The 5,667-nt window shown below is 46.2% G+C and overlaps 1 non-coding gene across 1 annotated transcript; it reads right to left on the bottom strand.

Moving 5' to 3' along the window:
• Window positions 1–1,567: 1,567 nt before the first annotated feature.
• Window positions 1,568–1,639, bottom strand: trnac-gca (transfer RNA cysteine (anticodon GCA)). Its single transcript has one exon. It is a non-coding gene; the product is annotated as a tRNA-Cys (tRNA).
• Between the last annotated feature and the right edge of the window lie 4,028 nt (window positions 1,640–5,667).

Below are 5,667 nucleotides of genomic sequence, written 5' to 3'. Positions count from 1 at the left end.
CACTTGACGTCAAAGCAGCATTTTAACAAGCAAAAGGTGAATCTTGGAGGCCAATCATCTCAGTCCCATGACATCATTGCAGTAGTTCCTTTGGGTAATGTCCAAGGCCTAATCATTTTCAGCTGCTTCATCAGTGATTTTACCTCTATTATCAGGTCAGAAATGGAAATGTTCGCTGAGGATGTCATCATGTTCAGCACCATTCATGACTCCTCAGATACTGAAGCAGTCCATGACTATATGCAGCAAGACCTGGACAACAAACATGCTTGGGTTGATAAGTGGCTAGTCACATTCATGCCATACAAGTACCAGGCAATGACCATCTCCAACAAGAGTGAATCCAACCATCTCCCCTTGACATTTAATGTCATTACCTTCGCTGAAACGTCCACCATCAATATGTTGGGGGTTATCATTGATCAGAAACGGAACTGGACCATCCATATAAATGCAATGGCTACAAGAGCAGGTCGGAGGCTGGGATTTCCGTGGAGAGTAACTCCTCTTTTGACCTCCCAAAACTATCCATGGTCCCCGAGGCGCAGGTTAGGAGTGTGATAAAATACTCTCTATTTGCCTGGATGAGTGCAATTCCAACAACATTCAAGAATCTAGACATCCAGGTTAAAGCAGCCTGCCTGATTGGCACCCCATCCACTGTCCTCATTATGAACTCCCTCCACTACGAACACACACTGGCAGCAGTGTGTACCACCTACACAATGCACTGCAACAACTCACCAAGGCTCCTTTGACAGCACTTTCCAAACTTGTAACCTCTACCTAGGAGTAAAAGGGCAGTAGATACATAGGAACACCATCACGTACGAGTTCCCCTCCGAGCCACGTACCGACCTGACTTGGAACTATATCGCCATTCCTTCACCGCAATCATTGGGTCAAAATCCTGGAACTCCCTCACCAACAGGACTGTGGGTGTTTTATTATTAGTTATCATAGAAACCCTACAGTGCAGAAGGAGGCCATTCGGCCCATCAAGTCTGCACCGACCACAATCCCACCCAGGCCCTACCCCCACATATTTACCCGCTAATCCCTCTAACCTATGCATCCCAGGACTCTAAGGGGCAATTTTTAACCTGGCCAATCAACCTAACCCGCACATCTTTGGACTGTGGGAGGAAACCGGAGCACCCGGAGGAAACCCACGCAGACACGAGGAGAATGTGCAAACTCCACACAGACAGTGACCCGAGCCGGGAATCGAACCCGGGACCCTGGAGCTGTGAAGCAGCAGTGCTAACCACTGTGCTACCGTGCCGCCCCAAATGAAGTTTATTTATTAGTCACAAGTAAGGCTTACATTAACACTGCAATGCAGTTACTGTGAAATTCCAGCGCCTGTTCGGGTCAATGCACCTAACCAGCACGTCTTTCAGAATGTGGGATGAAACCGGAGCATCCGGAGGAAACCCATGCAGACACGGGGAGAACGTGCAAACTCCACACAGACAGTGATCCAAGCCGGGAATCGAACCTACGTCCCTGGCGCTGTGAAGCAGCAGTGCTAACCACTGTGCTACCGTGCCGCCCACTAAATGAAAGGGGGCACCTGGATTTGAACCAGGGACCTCTTGATCTGCAGTCAAATGCTCTACCACTGAGCTATACCCCCCATGCCCATTAGAATCATAGAAACCCTATAGTGCAGAAAGAGGCCATTTGGCCCATCAAGTCTGCACCGATCACAATCCCACCCAGGCCCTACCCCATATCCCTATATATTTACCCGCTAATCCCTCTAACCTATGCATCTCAGGACATTAAGGGGCAATTTTAGCATGGCCACTCAACCTAACCCGCACATCTTCGGGTGGTGGGAGGAAACCAGAGCACCTGGAGGAAACCCATGCAGACACGAGGAGAATGTGCAAACTCCACACAGACAGTGACCCAAGCCGGGAATCGAACCCAGGTCCCTGGAGCTGTGAAGCAGCAGTGCTAACCACTGTGCTACCGTGCCGCGGGGTTATATAGCTCTAATATGCTGGAAGGAGTGAGACAGAGAACATTATTCTGCTGACTATAGCTATTTGCTTCAGATATGGGTCGGTTAGCTCAGTAGGCAGCACAGCTGGTTCATGATGCAGAACAACGCCAACAGCACGGGTTCAATTCCCATACTGGCTGAGGTTATCCATGAAGGCTCTGCCTTCGCAGCCTTGCCCCTCACCTGAGGTGTTGTGATCCTTAGGTTAAATCACCACCAGTCAGCTCTCCCCCTCAAAGGGGAGAACAGCCCATGGTCACCTGGGACTATGGCGACTTTACCTTTATACACACGCAATACATTTTGTGCTCATGATTCACAGGTGACAACATTATTCAAACAGAATAAATAAATAATAGGGCGGCATGGTAGCACAGTGGTTAGCACTGCTGCTTCACAGCTCCAGGGACCTGGGTTCGATTCCCGGCTTGGGTCACTGTCTGTGTGGAGTTTGCACATTCTCCTCGTGTCTGTGTGGGTTTCCTCCGGGTGCTCCGGTTTCCTCCCACAGTCCAAAGATGTGCAGGTTAGGTTGATTGGACATGCTAAAATTGCCCCTTAGTGTCCTGGGATGCATAGATTAGAGGGATTAGCGGGTAACATATGTGGGGATATGGGGGTAGAGCCTGGGTGGGATTGTGGTCGGTGCAGACTCGATGGGCCGAATGGCCTCTTTCTGTACTGTAGGGTTTCTATGTTTCTATGTAAATAGAAAATGCTGGATAAACAGTTAACATTTCAGATTGATGATGATCCTTTCATCAGAATGCTTTGTTCCTCTCTCTCTCTCTGAGAGGGATGTTGCCTGATATGCTGAGTATTTCCAGCATTTTCTGTTTTCATTTCAGATTTTCAGTATGCGTAATATTTTGCTTTGTCCACATGCCTAGGAAAGCTAGCCGCAAGCCACAAGAAGTTGAAGTTAGGTGTAATTCTGCACACGGAATTGCCTGGTAATTTATTATATTTATTTTTGGACTACTGAAATTAATTCAGCAAAGTTGTAACAATCTTCATCACTTCTATGGTGCCTAATTGTGAAACCCAATAAAAATGTTGTAGCATTTCCCAGTGCTTGCACGAACTAATTATCTGCTGTGACATAGATCTATTTGGAAACCTTGATTTGTGCTGATTTAGGATACTGGAGAAGTCAGTGCCTCGAATAAAAGGAGTACATCATTTTTTGGGATTAGAATTCGCCTAATTACAGTTTAGAACAGGCCTTGAATTTCAGCAGGATTTCCAACCTGCCGAACCCAGAATCCGAAATCTGTGCCCGATTTCAAAGACTAAATTCTCCAATAGCAGAGATGCCCAGAATCAACCTGCCTCCGCCAAATGGATGGTGAATCAGGCTTGCGGACTCTCTCTGCATTTTGGAGCTGCTAGCGTGGGTGGTCGGAGGTCTTGTGTTGCAGTGCATAGTGTCCCTGCCTCTGAGCTAGAAGCTCTGGGTTTGAGTCCTTACCCAGGACTTTGATAGTTAAGAAAGGTGTATTCAAAGCACTGCCAAACAAGTTGAGTGTGTCAACCTACAAATCTTTCCAACACGCCAACGGTTGACGGTAAGAGCAGAAGAGACTCCTAGTCAGACACACTTGAGTGGCGCCCCTCAAGCTATAAGCCCCTGGCGACAGGAATCACCAGCTATGGAAACAGAAAAAAGTCTGCCTTGGTGCACAACTAGGTACGGGAAGAGAATTGGAGTGTGGAAGGTGAGTCCTTGGCATGAGAAAATTAAGCCTTCCCTGTAGAACCCTGTGGTGGAATACTTCTGATCTCCTGACCCTGCAGGGAAAGTGAACAAAAACCTGTCCCTTTTTGGTCCGCTTTTGATCCCTGGTTTTACTTCCACTGTCTTCACCTCAAAAAAGCAATCGCATTTTATTTTCAGGCCACCAAGCTAAAATTACCTTCAGGCCCCAATGAATTCAGGACCTGATGTGTCTATGTAAAGAAGGACCCCATTGGCTTTGACTGGTGTCCTCACACCTGCCCAACAGGACAGGATATGTTCTAAACAATAGGTTCCTGTTGACTTCAATGCTGATAATAATCTGGGTAATTTTGACTGCACAATTTGCTGCAACAATGTCACTTTCGAATGATGCAATATGAACGCCCCCAATCCATACAATATCAATGTATGAGAGGTTGTAAACAGAAAATATATTAGCTAACAGAGGTAACTGTTGAATGTGTTATGGTGATGTAAAGGCACCGAAAGCGTGTAAGGGATTGTGCAAATGTGGGTTCATTTATTAATTCCAGGAACAAGAGAAGATACATACATGGACCAAAAGCTTGAGAAAATCAGAGCTGTGTTTCCGTGCTGCATTCCAGGCTGAAGTGAAACCCAGGCTGTGGATCACATGACACATTTCCCTTAAAGTGATGGCATGCTGTTATTTCTTAAGGCATATTACAACAATGACAATCCCCTTGAACATATCTGGCCTGACCATTCTGGACCTGCTAAAACAGCAAAATAGTTCTGAAGAGATTTACCTAGAAGTAGAATGCATACATAATATTGCTACTACAGACATGTGAGCTAATGATGAAATACAGTCCATTGGAACTCCTGCCACCAACTGGAAGTGTGGCACGCACACTCGACCCACAGTGCAGCACCCAACCCATAGTGCAACACCCAATTCGTGCAACTTTTCGATATCCAAATTACCAAATAAAATGGGTGTGGTCGACCACTGTTAGCTGTTATCTGTTGTGGTTAACCACTGTTAGTTAGTATCTGTTATTATCTGTATATGTGGCACATCTCTGCCGGCTCCACCCAAGACTCCTCCCCCTGGTCCGGGTATAAAGGCAATGGCTCCTCCCCCTACCCTTTAGTACGGACCAGATCTCCGACAGGGATGGCTCCAAGTTCTTGTTAATAAAAGCCTATTTGTTCTTGCATACAAACTAGTCTTTGCTTGGTTGATGGTGCATCAATGGGTACATGGTAGTTCCATAGAAGGGTCATATGGACTCAAAATGTTAACACTATTTCTCTCTCCACAGATGCTGCCAGACCTGCTGAGTACATCTAGCATTTTCTGTTTCTATTTACTATATGAAATCTGGTTTTGTAAAGTTGCTATAAAGCTTACACATCACCCTTGAATGGAAGTTAGTACTGTGATTGATGTGGATGTATTATTACAGCGATCAACTGATCAGAAGCATATTTTACAGAGGGAACTGTTGACAAATGAAAGATAAAATGGATGTAAGAACTTGCAATAAGGATTGCAAAGGCCCATGAATGGCAATCTTAAATCTTGTTGTTAGTCTGTGTCAAGCCAACTTGTTCATTTAAATGCAATGGCTAGCACTGACAATGGCATTGTGACTGCAACTGAGCATGTGCAGAAAATGCTCCTCCTCGTGTTGCAAAAAAGACAGCCAGTGTATTTGGGATGATTCTCCCATCCTGCTGCACTGCTTTTTTAGTGCAATGGGCTGGGAGACTCTGGGGGGGGGGCTGTTTTGTGGACTCACCGCTGGGCACCAGGGCCTGACTGGATCTCCCAGCGCTGGATTTATGGCGCTGTCAGCTCTGTGCCGGAAATCGGCATAGAGCCTCATAATTTATGTAAAGGTGAATTTAAATATAATTTACATGTCATTAGCAGGCCCGGGAC

Source organism: Mustelus asterias, chromosome 5, assembly GCF_964213995.1.
Source record: "Mustelus asterias chromosome 5, sMusAst1.hap1.1, whole genome shotgun sequence".
NCBI classification, from domain to species: Eukaryota; Metazoa; Chordata; class Chondrichthyes; order Carcharhiniformes; family Triakidae; genus Mustelus; species Mustelus asterias.
This window is presented reverse-complemented; position numbering and strand designations above follow the sequence as displayed.